The sequence below is a fragment of the Sus scrofa genome, chromosome 15 (assembly GCF_054392235.1).
Source record: "Sus scrofa isolate SSC_HxYL_T2T_F1_AM1 chromosome 15, Sscrofa_HxYL_maternal_Yorkshire_Landrace_v2.0, whole genome shotgun sequence".
NCBI classification, from domain to species: Eukaryota; Metazoa; Chordata; class Mammalia; order Artiodactyla; family Suidae; genus Sus; species Sus scrofa.
In genome coordinates, this window is record NC_139397.1 from 21762999 (window position 1) to 21779823 (window position 16825).

General features: G+C 35.7%; 1 protein-coding gene and 1 long non-coding RNA gene across 17 annotated transcripts in view; both read left to right on the forward strand.

Moving 5' to 3' along the window:
- The window catches only part of GTDC1 (glycosyltransferase like domain containing 1), a 427341-nt gene that overhangs the window by 109826 nt on the left and 300690 nt on the right, over positions 1 to 16825 (forward strand). The gene's annotated exons all lie outside the window — the stretch shown is intronic.
- Positions 1447 to 5001, forward strand: LOC110256945 (uncharacterized). The gene is made up of 2 exons (XR_002339028.2): positions 1447 to 1807; positions 2117 to 5001. It is a non-coding gene; the product is annotated as an uncharacterized LOC110256945 (long non-coding RNA).

A 16825-nucleotide genomic window follows, 5' to 3' on the forward strand; every position in this document is an offset into this window, starting at 1 on the left:
GTTTGAAAATACAAACTAAACATGATTGTAATTGGCTTTGCTAGTTTCCTTATTTTTTTCTGCTCTCAGCACTACTAATATCCTGTGTCCAGGGATGTTATTTCTTCTGCACAAAAACTGCTTAAACACATTTATGGATTTGTGTTACCCAGTACTATGGGATTAAACTAAAAAACTCCCCATGGCATGTACTCACTAATTTTTATGAGTTTTATTAATCATACTATGAAATCATTCATCATCCATTATGTGAATTTTGATAATAGAATTTATAATTTTCTGGACTTTCCCTTGTATAAAAGTGTTTCTGGAAAAAATGGCTTTTAGTTCAGGAAACTTTATAGTATCTAGAATATACTTGCGATATTTTATAAACTTCACATGACTGTATTTTAATGCTTTTTAGTTTGGTAGTGGCCACCCATGAAGAGTGGCTTTGTAATTTATGGTGCAGAAGCTATAGGATAAATGAGAGATTAGAATTTGGCCTCAGGAAGTATTTAGCTTGGCTACTACAATTATTTAAGCATGTAAAAAATTTTATTACTTTTTTTTTTTTAGAGCCACACCCACAGCATATGGAGGTTCCCAGGCTACAGGTCTAATTGGAGCTACAGCTGCTGGCCTACACCACAGCCACAGCAATGCCAGATCTGAACTGCGTCTTTGACCTACACCACAGCTCAGGGAAACGCCAGATTCTTAACCCACTGAGTGAGGCCAGGGATGGAACCCACCAACCTCATGGTTCCTGGTCAGATTTGTTTCCACTGTGCCAGGATGAGAACTCCTGTCCTGTTTTATTACTTTATTATCCCCTCTTATTATTAAACGTTTTATTACTTTTAAGACAGATAGTCTTACTTTGGGTCACAAATACATCTAGTTGCCATTGTTTTATATGGACCTTCTTTATTTATTTTACTTAACTGGCCCATGTAGTGCTGTGTTTGTAGCCCCTGGTTTAGATTCCAAGAATGTGTCTTCAGATAATCTTTAATAAAATGTATTTAAATTTACACATACATAAAAGAGTTTATTAAACGAATATAAATCACTTGAGTTGGAATATATTATAGTAGGGTTCTGATCCCAGCACTTCCATCAATTAATTGTTTGGCCTTGGAAAAATATTTCTTGACTCTCGAGTCTTACTTTTTCATCTCTTACCGAAGGTTTTGGTTTCTTCTATTGAGTTCTAGGATGTCACAAATAAATTAAAATCAAGATTTAAGGAATTTTAACACAAAAGACAAATTTGTTCTGTCTCACATTCAACTCTGTTATCCATCACTGCTTCATTTAATACAGGAATTCTGTGTCTTGTGTATCTTGAATATTTTACTTTTAGTTTTAGTGTTGAGACTTTGTTGCAATGCTTCTTTCTAGTAGTGCTTATATCTTTTGAGTTGTTCTGATATGACTTATTTGTTTGAATCTTCTGTTCCAGCCTCAGAATTTCATGATTATGTTTGCCTTTTCAAAGAGAAGGTGCTTGACCTTTGTGTTAGCTGTCTGTCTCTGTAGGGCATGGAACATTAGACACGTACACTAAGTACTGAAAATATTACCGTAGACCTCACACAGAAGAATCAGTACTGCAGAGAGGGCAGCATTCACTAAAGAAGTCCAGAGGAGGGAGTCTAATTCTGGAAATTCTGCGGTAGACCTGAGAAGATGTTGGAGATTTTTAGCAGATGGAGGCGAAATGGAGCAGTGCTATAGGAGAAAGAAGTGCTGTGAACAAAGGTATTACATGCAGGAAAACTGGGAATGTTTGTAGGAGAAGGAAGTGTTGTGAACAAAGGTATTTTTTTTTTTTTTTTGGTCTTTTTTTTTGTCTTTTTGTCCTTTGTTGTTGTTGTTGCTATTTCTTGGGCCGCTCCTGTGGCATATGGAGTTTCCCAGGCTAGGGGTTGAATCGGAGCTGTAGCCACCGGCCTACGCCAGAGCCACAGCAAAGCGGGATCCGAGCCGCGTCTGCAACCTACACCACAGCTCACGGCAACGCCGGATCGTCAACCCACTGAGCAAGGGCAGGGACCGAACCCGCAACCTCATGGTTCCTAGTCGGATTCGTTAACCACTGCGCCACGACGGGAACTCCTGAACAAAGGTATTAATGCAGGAAAATTGGGGAATGTTTGGAAATCTCTAAAATTTTAGTTTAGCATGACTATATTCTGAGTTAAAAGCAGTTTTGGGATGTCAGGTTGGGAGGATAAGGCAGATTTTGTCTAGTTCATGAATATTCTTGAATTTAAGGTTAAGAATTTAGGGAGCTTTTGCTTTAGGTTGTGAGTATCCTTTGAAGGCTTTATTACTCAGACTTTATTGGTTGCACATGATAGAATCCAATTCTAAATCTCTTAGTTGCATAAAGGACAATGTATTGGCTCATATAACTGAAAGTCCCAGAGTGGTTGGCTACAGGCAAAGCCGGATCCAGTGGTTCATTAGGCTTCTTGTTTTCTTGACTCTACTTTCCTCTGGCTTGGCTGTCTCCAAATAGATTTCTCTCAGAGTTAAGTTTACATCTCACCAGCTTAGTTATTCTAGCTGAAAGTGAGTGCTCCTCTTTTGGTAAATGTAACAAAAGTTCCAGATCGAGTGAAAGGACTTTTTAAAAACCTTAAGGTCTTTGAACTTGTTACTGTGACAAAAGGCATCTAATGTCATGATTGGCTAGGCCTGGATCACATGGCCACTTTGGGATCAACCTCATTCAAACCTTATGAACTGAGCACAAGAGAGCAAGAGGGAAATTGCATTGTTGTTATTTAAAAAGGAGGATACAATGTTTTGCATACAAAACATGGTGAGTACTACAGTCAAATATGGGAGTGAGGTAAGGAAAGCTGTGCATGGGACAATTACAGCAATATAGGATGGAGACCATGGATGAAGGTAGAGATGGCTGTTGGATTCTTAACATCTAATGTAGAAATAGTGAGATACTGAATAAGTATAATGATAGTAGGAATGCAAAATAGTAAAGGAATTAGCAATATGAAGGGTACTTGTGTTGTTTGCATTTCACTAGTAATAAAATTTGTTTAGGAGCCAAACTGAAATTTACCCTCATCCTGTCTATGAGAAAAGAATTTGGGATACAAATTAATTTAGGCAAAAATCTCAGAGATTACAGTTTAAATATTTTAGTAGTTACAATTATTTTAAAAATAGCTGGCCAATTGTAAATCACCCATAAAATTATTACATCAGTGTGTTTACTTTGGCAACATTTTAAATTACTCCATGTATTTCAATGTATCAAAACCTTCTTTTCTTAAAAAAAATAATGTAACTCTGCCTTTTTTTCTATTTAAATAAAATTTACAGTGTATATGATATATACATGTATGTGTGTGTAATATGTACATATACATAATCAATAAGTGATTCAATGCTTGGTATTTAACTTCTCAAACTTATCACCCCTCCCACCTCAAAAAAGGGAAAAGTCAGGTATCAAGTGCATCTCTAGAGTTCTTATTTTATGTTAAATCCTGAAGTGAAAATGAATGAGTGAAGCTTGTGTTTGCTTCTCTACTCAGTACAGAAAAGTCAGTCTCTTTCTCACTGGTCTGGACTAGTGAGGCACACATTTGAAGAACACACATACTTCATGCCAGACACAAATGATAAAAAGATGGTAAGGCAGTATGCTTTAGGAATGGAGTTTTTTCTCTTGAATATAGTTCTATTCCTTTTATTTATTTTCTCCAGTACTCTTTGGACAATATTCACTTGAATCAGCCTTTCTAAAGCAGTTATGTTTCTAGGAAAACCCCTCATACTTGGTAACCTGTCTTTGCCTACAATAGTAGATACACAATGTAGGGGATTTTTAGCCCATGGTTTCTCTGTGCATCCAGTATTGATACAGATATTTATTTCTATACAAACTGTTTTGGTGGGTTCAAAAATTTTTAGAAAATGAAAGTGAATAAGACTATGAACTAGTTTTTGTCATTATGCTTTTTTTTTTAATTCCATCGTAAGCTTAAATAAAATGAAAGAAATTTCGTGAATTCCAGTTATATTAAAGGCATATGTTATTCGTATCGTGTGTGTGTGTGTGTGTGTGTGTGTGTGTGTGTGCATTTGTATGGTAGTTTCTCATTCAGATGTAGCGATTCTTAGCTTTCGTTTTGCAACATTGCCGAGTGTCTTCAATTTTCTCAAAGGAGATTTTTTTTTTTTTTAAACTTTTAAAAACAAAACCATCAACTCACTTTTATTGAGAAAACATTTTCTATACCATTTTATAAGGGGATTGCTGCCAGGAATTCAAGCAATAGCTCAGTGCCATCATCACCAAGGTTTGGGAATCCTTGATTCTTATGATGGTTGAAATGAGATTATAACTCAGGAATTCATAAAAAGTGATTAGTAAAACTATGCAGTCGTCTTAGTAGCAGTATTATTATTTTTACCGAATGCTCAAAAATACTTAATGACATTTGTATTTTATTTGCAAGTATTTTTTTTTTAAATATAAGAGAAGATAAGTAGAGGTTAAGAATTAAAGTCTTTTTGGTTCTGAAATTTGAGTATTGAGTATTTAATATGTAAGGAGAGTTTATGTTAAGTAATTGTTTTTTTGTCTGATTTTGGTGTTTAGAACTGGGCGTAGAAAAAAGAAGATACACATACACAAACACGCAAGAAGGAGGAACAGTGGCAATTTTAGAGTAGAACTACCTGAAAAACATTCAGGCTTTTGGAAACATGATCTTAGTATTTGCCTTCTTTCAATCAGTTTTATTTTAGATAAAATGCTGACAGATGGTAGTGATCCACTTGAACAGTGTTGAGTTTTCTTTCTTTTTTTTCCCATGGAAAAAAGCTCCCAGAAAACTTTTATTCTTTAATATGTTCAACATGCATATGTTTTACATGTATTAACTGGTATTAAAAATGCAGTTTCTAATTAGATGTCTAAATCCGAGAGGAGTTGTGGTGAGTATTAGCCTCTTAGAATTTCTGAAAAAGAAAGTTTTGATGAATAGGTTTTTTTTTTTTTTTTTTTTTGCTATTGCATCCTTCAGCCCACTCTAGCCCCAGAATCTAAGGAATTTGAATTATCAATGTTTTTCAGCTTTTATGTTCAAATTTCAACTATATATTGTCATGTTTGATGATAAATCTTTAAGATACTGATTTATGTCAAACCTTGGAGAATTCAAGGTATTTATATTCTATTATGATCTGTTTTATATTACAGCAAAAAATTAATACTTAAGTTATTAAGGATTTAGGGTTTAGACTGGTGTAAGTAGTTACTCACTTGATATGTCTTAGGTTTTAGAAAAATTGTAGGAAATCTCCAAAGTAATATTGCAACCTGGTTTTGTTTGGTATTTTTGTTTTACATTTTAAATTGTGGGGGTGACGGGGAAACCCCTTCTCTACCTAGTTATCTGTATGAGTCACCTGAAATCTTCCTTCTAATGGAAGTTAATGAAATGGTGCCCTTGAGTCAATATTTCCACATTTGCAATTTAGAATATTCAGTTTGAGCTCATCAGCATTCATTTTCATTTCTGTTTTACTTTTAATTTGTCATGCAGTTTTTTTTCAACTGGTGAGCACATCAAACCAAGAATGACTTTTTTCTTCATAGACATGGAGTGTCCGTTGTTCTCTCGCTTAATTTGGTCTTGCTGACTAATGTGGTATTTGTTCACAGCTCCAAACCACAGATTAGGCACATAGATATTGACTAATCCCAACTTACAGATATTATCCCCACAAGGTGAATTCCTTCAGTGCTTGGGCATTCCTAGGAACGGTGGGTTTTGATTTTCTCTTGTATCTATTACACATTTTATTACATAATAGCTGTGAGGGAGCAGGAGGGAGCACTGGACTAGAAGTCAGAGGAACTGAGTTCAAGGCATCATTCAGCCACTAACCTTTCTAAAGGCAAATCACTCTTTTTCTGTATCTGCATTTGCAAAAACAATGAAAATAAAAAATAACACCCTTCCTATTTATCTTCAGGGATGTTAAGAGGATCAAAGGAGAATATTTTGTAAACTGAAGAATAAGATGCTGTGGTGAAGTTAGAATTTGTGCTGTTCTGTGTAACTCATTTGCTCTGATATTTTTAAGTTATTTAATTTCTAGTCTTTATCTCTTTTAAAATGTAAGGAGAAGAAATGGCATGAAATTAACACCTTAATAAAAAAAATAATGCTTAAAGAGTGTTTGACCCATGGGCACAATATGCTACTGTGTTTGTTCCTTGATACAGATGGTTCATAGTGATTGGGTTGGGAGAGATGATAGTGTGGATATTATTCACAGATTTTTGGTTTCTGTTTATTTTAGTTCTGGTATCAATTTTGATTTATGGCTGAACAGCAACAATGAATTAAATATTATAGTTAAAATAGTGGTTATATTTATATTTCTGTAATTAGAAAAAGTCAAATAATAATTCACCATTTTCTTCAACTAATATTTGTATAATGACTCATGTTTGATAAGGTACTTTGCTAGGTACCTGATTTGAAAGTATGTAAAAGAATGCTTTGTTTACGAAAAGGTAAGTTGGAGGGTGGTTGAATTGCATCCTTATCTTATAATGACTAAAGTATTAAAGACAATAAAAGTGTACATTTGCCTCATGGATCTGAAGGTTTTACAATATTTTTTAAAGAAAAGTATTTTAAACCTATGAAAAAATGACTAATTTTCAAATACAAAATAGTTATTTCACATATATAGTATCATCTCTTTAAAACCCCAGAGCAAATAATTATGTGAATGTTTGAACATGCAGAAATCTCACATTAATTTTAATAAAAGAATAACAACTGAATATCATAACTGCCAAAAAATATTTGTTAAATGGAAATAAATGTTCTGATATTTTCTTCAAGTTGATATGATTTTAGTAAGCATAACAAAAGTTTCTTTTCTTGTTCACAATAGAAATGATCATTTTGGGAGTTCCCGTCATGGTATAGTGGAAATGAATCCGACTAGGAACCATGAGGTTGTGGGTTCCATCCCTGGCCTCGCTCGGTGGGTTAAGGATCCGGTGTTGCTGTGAGCTGTGGTGTAGCTTGCCGATGCAGCTCAGATCTGGCATTGCTGTGGCTGTGGTGTAGGCCGGCGGCTGTAGCTCCAATTAGACCCGTAGCTGGGAACCTCCATATGCCTCGGGTGTGGCCCTGAAAAAAAAAAAAAAGACCATTTCACATTTCAGGTTTCAGGTCAGCTGTATCATAGGTCACCACATCGTGCATATTATTTAGCTGGAATATATCTTTAAAACTTATTATAGGGAGTTCTCGTCATGGCTCAGTGGTTAATGAATCTGACTAGGAACCATGAGGTTGTGGGTTCGACCCCTGGCCTTGTTCAGTGGGTTAAGGATCCGGCGTTGCTGTGAGCTGTGGTGTAGGTGGCAGATGCGGCTCTGGTCCTGCGTTGCTGTGGCTCTGGTGTAGGCCGGCGGCTACAGCTCTGATTCTACTCCTAGCCTGGGAACCTCCATATGCTGCGGGAGCGGCCCAAGAAAATGGCAAAAAGACAAAATAAATAAATAAATAAAATAAAATAATAAAACTTATTGTAAATATTCTTGAAAGCTTTGTATTAGTTGTTAAAATTTTGAAAAGACCTTATATATACCAGTTTTTCTTTTTATTTTTCTGTAGAAATAGGCTTTCCGTATTTCTTTAAAAATTTTATTTCTTTAAAAATCTCTGAATACACTTTTACCTTTGCTAATTGGGGCTGAAGGTAAAATATGCTGCAGGTGAGTTGGAGAAATATATTTGCCCAGATTGTTGCAGAGAGAGAGAGACCTAACCTGCTCATTTGGCTTCCTTCCTGTCTTTAGACATTCTGTCTGAAGTATTTCTTATACCTGATTTGAGTTAAGCAAAGCTAAACCCTCTAACTACTCAGAACCCTGTTCTATTTCCCTCCCTTCCAGACTGTTCTAAATCTTCTTTCATCCATCTCTTTTGTCCTTCACCTTCAATATTTCACATAGCTCACTAAATAGCAAGCAATTCTGAATAGCTGTTAATAATGTTTTACTTTTGGTCACTGCCAGGCAGTGTTGCCTATTCCGTTACACCTGGACAGTATTAGTAATAGCAAGGAAATTGTCATTCTTTGAGTGGATGAGAGAAAAAAGAAATATTTGTAAAGTAACAAATAATTAACTCATGGAGTTTTGAGCAACTGAGATTCAAAAGCAAATATCCAAAGTATAATGATATTTAACATTGCCCCTTTCTTGAACTTTTTAAAGCAAGACCACCATAAATTTGCACAGAAAATATTTTATTAATGTTTCTAAGTTCCTTGAGGGTAGAGGCTTTGTCTCTTTTCACAACTATTCCCAAGGTCTAATTCTTAGTGTTGGGTAAATATTTGTTGGATAAATGACTAAATAATCCTAAGAAATATCAATAAAATTCATAAGACATACAGTCTTTGCTCTGTGCAATATTCCATGAGTGTCTACAGGTAAGAGATAACATAGAAAAACAATTCTAGCTGATCTTCTAGCATTTAAGACATTATTTAGCAGTTGCTTTACATGCTTTACAAGGTTATATATCCTATTTTCTTTTTCTTCTTTCTTCTTTGTTCACCTCATTGCAGTGTCCTGCATGTAGCTGCTTAATACTTTTAAAAATGTTTGCATAACTACAGTGCTTTACTTCAGTAGAAATACTTCATGCTCGTTATAATTACCTGTTCCTTACAGTGGAGAAGGTGGCTGTTTTAGTGGTTTTCACTTTGTTCTTTTGGATTCTTTTTCAAGTAGCAAAAGATGTAGCTATAATGAGTTTGAAACATATCAGGGAGAACTTAAATGATAGATAGAAGCTGTAAGATGGAAATACCGAGGCTTTTCTTTTTCCATGATACGTGGCACTGTGCACAAAACGGTTATCAGTTGCTCGTTTACAGACAGAAAAACTTGAGTTTAGGAAATGGAAATGCAGTGAGAAAAAAATGGTTTCATTAGACTTAAACTTCCTGATAAGTTGTTAAAACCCATGACTTTTTTGGAAGTGTACAGATTATGATGACAGAAGAGGATAGTGGAGGAACAAGAGTGATATATACTCCCTTAGGTTTGCCAGTTGACTTGGCAGTGAGCCAGTTTATGAGGTTAACTTTGTAGAAATAGTTTATCACTGTTTTTGCAGGTAGTATTGCTTGACCTTTGTAGCCATTTTGAGTATTTTCAACCATTTATAGAAGCATACCCTCCTAACTCTTCCTGTTTGTATTTTAATTATTTACCATATTCCTTGCACATTACTAAATACTTTTATAATTTTTGGAAGTGTCATCAATTTGACCATCCTCTTGTTCAGTCTTCTCTGTTAAATATCTTTCTTGTCAAATAAAACCCTAAATATCTCTCATTTTCAATTCAGTATACAGTTGGGCCTTGATCAACTAGGGGTTATCTGCACACACACACACACACACAACTTGGGAATCCCAGTATAACTTTACTGTTGGCCCTCTGTATCTGCAATTCTGCATCTAAGGATTCAACCAACTGAGGATTCTTTAGTACCTATTTTTGTACCTGTTTATTGAGAAAAAAATGTATAAGAGGGCCTGCACAGTTCAAACCTGTGTTGTTCATGAGTCAATAGTACTGTGTTTCTGAATTTTTTGTTTTATAATCATTTATTTACCACTTAACTGTAAATTATGTGTTATTAATGGCATTCTCAATGCCAAATTTAATATCTCTTTTTTTCCCTCACTTCTCTCAGCCCTTTCTTGCTTTAGATCCCTTTAAACACATTTTCTTACTTGGCATTAATTTTGACCTCAGCTCAAGGGCAGAAACTTTCTTGACCTCTTTTAGGTCACTCTGACTAGTTGTTCTTTTGTTGCTTCTTGTCATTTCTCCTTTCCACGACTTTTGAATTAAAGCACTGTCCTATGTCTTGTTGTAAACCTTTCATCTGGCTCTTCTGTTAAAACTTTTCAGAAATGTATAAATGTATATTTTAGTAATCACCAGTTTTTGAACATTTTCTCTGCAATAGATCCTGGTGAATACTTTAAAATGGTTTAGCTTATTTAAATCTTACAACAACCCTCCGAGTTAAACTTATTACCACCATTTATTATATAAGGAAACTGAAGCTGAGGAGTTTAATTATTTGTCAAACATCCAAATAGCCACTCAGGGGCAGAGATGGGATCCATCCTAGTCCTCTGTGACTCAGTAGCCAAACCTATAACTGCTACTTACTGTTGCTTCTCTTCCAACTTCTCTTATGTTGGTAGCTTTTGCTGCTTTACCCTAAGATGTAAGAACCATCATTCTCTTCTCAGTGTACACTCAGGTTTTTAATCATATATACTTACCATGAATTCATCTGTGGAGGATACACTTTATTTTTTTCTTTTTTAGGGGCACAGGAAGTTCCCAGGCTAAGGGTTGAATTGGAGTTGCAACTGCTGGCCACAGCCACAGCCACAGCAATTCCAGAGCCCAGCTGTGTCTGTGACCTACATCACAGCTCATGACAATGCCAGATCCTTAACCCATTGAGTGAGGCCAGGGATTGAACCTGTGTCCTCATGGATACTAGTTGGGTTCATTATTGCTGAGCCATGGCGGGAACTCTGAGGATAGACCTTCCCCATAGGATACCAGGGGGTGCCATCTCTTCCAACTTAGGATACCAGGGGGTGCCATCTCTTTCCTCTTAAGTTTCTCCTCATCTATTTCTAGCCCTTTGGGCACACTGCTCTACTGCACTGCCTCACTATCTCTCCATCCCCAGCCTCAATATGCTTTCTCTGGTGTGGTGCTGCTAAGGTAGAAGCTCTTAGGCATCCCTGTTTTTCCATGACTTTGTTCTCACGGAGGCAGCTTTTGGGGGATGTTTTGGCTTGTGACCCAGGCTCAGTCAGATCACAGGTGGATAGGTAGGTATGACATGTCTTTATGAGGAGGAAAATCACTGAAGCCAATTGTATTCTTTTTCTTGAGAATTTGAATGAAGAAATATAAGTAAACTGGGGCAGTCAGTGGTGGAACTTGTAGTCAAAGGTTCCTGAGGCAGGATCTAGAGAGGTCATAATGGGTCATGTTCCAGCTGAAGTGATGGGAGGGAGAACAGAAACTCTCAGTAAGCAGAGGTAGATTAGGAGGAACAAAGCAGATGCACAGAGAGATGAGATGCCATGAGAAAGATACCTGGTGTCCTAGGTGAAGGAAATATGGGAGGAATAACTAGTCCTCAGATCTCTACTAGACAACTTTCTAGTCCATGTCTCAGCCCTTATAGGAAACTTCATTTTATTTGAGATAAATTTTGCCCTGTTCCTTAGTCTTCAAAGAGCCTGTCCTAGTTCTTATTAAGGCACCAGTAGTTATTAGTAGTTTGTTGTATTATCCCAGCTAAGATTAAAGTCCCTGGAATGTATACTTCCTGGCTATGATTTTGCCCATATTATGTTTGGTTTGGTATAAAAGTAAATTTTGGGATTCTCTTGCTTCAGCCATCCTTCAGCAGTTTTCATGAGTAATAGCATCTTGCTATCAGCTTGATTTAGTTATCAAAAGACTTCAGTTATTTTTCTAACAAGTAAATCCTTACTTATATGGTTAAAGAATGGTCATCTGGTCCGTTCCTTGTGACAATTCTGTCTTAAGTATATTCTCCATTCTGGTCAAGGTAACTTGCTTCCTGTATGTATATGGCATCTCCTGTTTTTGATTTGACTGAGTGGCCATATGGAAAAGCTTAAGTATATACAAAGTAGAGGGGATAATGAACTCATTTACCCTTTAACAATTATAGATAAATGACCAATCTTGTTCTATCTAAACTCTGCCTAGATCTTTCCCACTCTGGATTATATTGAAGCAAATTCCTGATGGTTCCATTTGTAGGTCTACATATCTCATTGTGTATCTCTAAATGAAAAACTCTCTTAAAAATAAATCATAACTGTAATATCATTATCACCCTGATAAAAATCCTAAGTAATTCCTCAGGATTGTTAAATATTTCTTAACCTTAAAGTACTATATTTACTGTAAAATAGGACCCTCTTATGTAATAAAGAAGAGAGAAAACAATTTCTCAGGACCTAGAGCATGCTCAGGTTGCTGTGGACCAAATGGCTGCCCAGTGGAAGCTTCCTTTTGCCGAAGGAGCTTGAGTCTGGCACTTCTTATTTAAGAAATCATTAAATGATGTTGATTTAGTGGCACACTTAACATCTTTAATGCTTTGTATTCCCTTACTTTGTATTCCTACATCTTATAGATTGCTTTGCATTATATAAATAGTGCCCTCTGGAGCTGTGAGAACAAAACCTGCACTGCTATAGGGGGCAGCCCAGCCTCTAGGTGGGCCCTGGGCATCCGTGTTTAGATTTAAATATCTCATAAAATGTTTTAAAAGTGCGACCAGGGTTGAGAATGCTGGTCTGAAATACCCTATTTGGGCTTAGTACAAACAGTAGTATTATCTATTATACTTTATCTTCATTAGTTCAAGATTGTAAGTATAAATATAACTCAGTAATTCTCTTAGCTTTGTTTCACTTGCTGGGTATTTCCTTTCTTTTTGTTTTGTTATTATTCAGGGATAATTATAGTAGTATGAAACATTCTGTCCACATAAAAGCTTATCGAAATGGTTAAAGTCCTTGCTAATAAAGAAACCACTAATTGGACAGATTGTTGTTTTGTATTAGTGATATTAATTATTTTTTAATCAGAGCACAAATTTTTTTTAAGGAATGTTGCTATTATACTTCTTTTATTCCCCACTACTTGAGTTATTTAAATAGTCAGATAATTTTCTTTTTTTGAAAACTTGATTATGCTTGGTCTGTAGATTGGACAGAGACAAGTATAATAATTCCTTACAGTGTTATGAAGTTTAAACCCTCAGTCCATAGCCATACCTTGCCTGTCCCTAAATCATCTGCTTTTCTTTCTTTCTAGCTCTGTGTGTTCATATATGTATAAATATGACATTTACCCTTTGCAGAAGGATTCCACATAATGTCATTAATTTTCTTTTCACTCTTGTATGGTATGAATGTCAGCTCTTCCTTTCTATGTTCAGAAGCAAATGGTTTATCTATTTTCAAAAATAAAAGTAGTAAATTAGACTTGGCTAAGATAGTAACCTGTTCATACGATCAAAAGCATTACTTCTTAATGGTGTGAAAGCTTAAATTTAAAAAAAAAATATTAGGTATTGAACTCTTTTGGTTCAGTAAAACATTTCTTGGAATTCCTTTAATAACTTTTTTAACTTGCTTGGCTATCTCATATTATACTGGTGTGAATATTAATTTTCTAAGGCTTCTATAACAGCAGAATTTATTCTGTTACAGTTCTTGAGGCTAGAAGAATAAAATCAAGTGTTGGAAAGACTATACATCCTCTGAAGGCTCTAGGGAAGAATCTTTTCTTGCCTCTGCTTGGCTTCTGGTGGCTTCCTGCAATCTTGGGTATTTCTTGTCTTGTTGCTGCATCACTGCAGTCTTTACCTCTGTTTCACATGACCTTCCCTGTGTGTTTTTCTTTGTGTCCTTTCCTCTTTTTATAAGGACAGAAGTCATTGAATATAGAGCCGTGCTTATCTACTACGACCTCATCTTGACTTGATTACCAGGGGTTAAGATTTAAATATATCATTTTGGACAATACAGTTCAATCCACTACACCATCCTCAATGAATTCACTATGTCATATGGTGCCTGTTACTTTCTCGGCTTTCAGTAAATTTTTGTTAAATAAAGGACTGCCTGGTACCATCATGTACATACTGTAAGCCATAATGGAGTTATTGATTGTGGAACTATTGTAGTTAAGAATCATAACCCATTCCCTCCATGAGAAAGTGTGATGTATTAGCTTCAGTTTGTCAGTAAAGGCAACAAAAAAGTTTCAGTGACTTGGCTATAGTCACATAGGTAGTTGTCCACCAGGTGGTATGGAAAAAATGTTAATTATATGTCTCCCATTATAGAGCCTTTGTGATACCACTTTGTTTTTCTCTTATTTGTTAGTATTTTTAGATATTAATACTGATATTGAGATAACATGACAGGTATTAGCATAGTTCAGACTTTAAAGCTCTTCTAACCAAACTGCTGTCATTTTACAGCTGAGGAAACAGAGGTCTGGAAAGGTTAAGTGAGTTGTTGAAAACCAGAGGTAGGTGATGACATTTCTGGATGGGTCCTGAGTGTTTAGTAATGAATTCTATAGTGCAAATCTAATGTGGCAAATTTGATAGCACCTAGAGGACACAGATGAAAATCAAGAACAGGCTCAAAAATAAATACTGAAAAAATCAGAAATAATCTACCATTTGATCCAGCAATCCCACTGCTGGGCATCTATCCAGAGAAAACCATGACACGAAAAGACACATGTACTCCAGTGTTCATTGTAGCACTATTTGCAATAGCCAAGACATGGAAACAACCTAAATGTCCATTGGCAGAGGAGTGGATAAAGAAGATGTGCTACATTTACACCACGGAATATTACTCAGCCATTAAAAGGAACAAAATACTGGCATTTTTAGCAACATGGATAGACCTAGAAATTATCATGCTAAGTGAAGTCAGTCAGACAATGAGACACCAAAATCAAATGCTATCACTTACATGTGGAATCTGAAAAAAGGACACAATGAACTTCTTTGCAGAACAGATACTGACTCAACAGACTTTGAAAAACTTATGGTTTCCAAAGGAGAGAGGTTAGGGGATGGGGGGATGCTGGGGGTTTGGGATGGAATATAAAATTGGGTTGTGATGATCATTGTACAACTAAATGTAATAAAGTCATTGAGTAATAAAAAAAATAAAGGCAAAGGTAAGAGATGACTTAATGAATCAGCAATGTTGTTCTCTTGCCACTGAAGGCAAATGTGGAAAATCAGGCTCAAACTTCAAGAACTGCAGATTTGGGTTTGTTTTTGAACTGGATAGTCTGACAATGGGATTGTTAGGAATTATCATGGGTCATCTGAAGAAACTGAACTCTGCCCCCCTCACCCAAAACAAAACAAAGACAAAATCCACTTACTAGTTTGGTCTTACCTGGAGACTTGTAATTTTTTTTCATATCCATTTGTTTTATACTTTGCTTCTTGGCTTAGTCCACTTCAGTGCTTCCTCCTCAGAGGACAACTTTAAATTTTCATTATGAGGAGAGGCTTTTGTATACTACGATCACAGTCTCTGAAATTCTTGAACCTGTGGCTCATTGGGGTATTGTTTGGGATAGATTAAGAAAGAAGTGGAAATTATAGGCCAATATCTTTGATGAATATAAATGTAAAAATTCTCAGCAAAATTTTAACCAACCAAATCCAACAACAAATAAAAAAGATCATATACACGGCCAAATGGGATTCATCCTAAGTTCAAAAGGATGGTTCAACGTATGAAAATCAGTCAACATCATATACCACATTAACAAAAGAAAAAACTACATGATCATTTCAATAGCTGCAGAAAAAGCATTTGACAAGATCCAACATCCATTCATGATAAAAACTCTTACCAAAGTGCGTATAGAAGGGACATACTTTAACATAATAAAAGCCATTTATGACAAACCCACAGCCAATATAATACTCAATGGAGAAAAACTGAAAGCCTTCCCACTAAAATCTGGAACAAGACAAGGATGCCCACTCTCACCACTTTTAATCAACGTTGTATTGAAAGTCCTGGCCACAGCAATTAGAGAAACAAAAGAAATAAAAGGTATCTAAATTGGAAGAGAAGAGGTAAAATTGTCACTGTATGCAGATGACATGATACTATATATAGAAAACTCTGAGAACTCTACACAAAAACTACTCGAACTGATCAACAAATTCAGCAAAGTAGCAGGATACAAGATCAACATTCAGAAATTGGTTGCATTTCTGTATGCTAACAATGAAATGGAAAAGGAATACAAAAATACAATACCTTTTAATATCACACCCCCAAAATTAAATACCTAGGACTAAACCTGACCAAGGAGGTGAAAGATTTATATGCTGAGAACTATAAAACATTCATCAAGGAAATTAAAGAGGATTCAAAGAAATGAAAAGCTATTCCATACTCCTGGATTGGAAGAATTAATATTGTAAAAATGTCCATACTACCCAAAGCAATCTACAGATTTAATGCAATCCCTATCAAATTACCCATGACATTTTTTTATAGAACTAGAACAAACAATCCAAAAATTTATGGAGAATCTTAAAAACCCAGAATTGCCAAAGCAAAAACCAAGCAGGAGGCATAATTCCCCCATACTTCAGACAATATCACAAATCTACAGTAATCAAGACAGTGTGGCACTGGTACCAAAACAGACAGACCAATGGAACAGAATAGAGAACCCAGAAATAAACCCAGACACCTATGGTCCGTTAATCTTCAACAAATGAGGCAAGAATATAAAATGAGAAAAAGGTAGTCTCTTCAGAAAGTGGTGCTGGGGAAACTGGACAGCTTCATGTAAATCCGTGAAACTAGAACACACTCTCACACCATGCACAAAAATAAATTCAAAATGGCCTAAAGCCTCAAATGCAAGGTAAGACACCACAAAAACTCCTAGAAGAGAACATAGGCAAAAAAATTCTCTGACATAAACTGTACAAATGTTTTCTTAGGTCAGTCTCCCAAGGCAATAGAAATAACAAAAATAAACCAATGGAACCTAATCAAACTGACAAGCTTTTGCACAGCAAAGGAAACATAAAAAAACACACAAACAAGCAAACCCAAAACAACCTGTGGAGTGGGAGAAAATAGT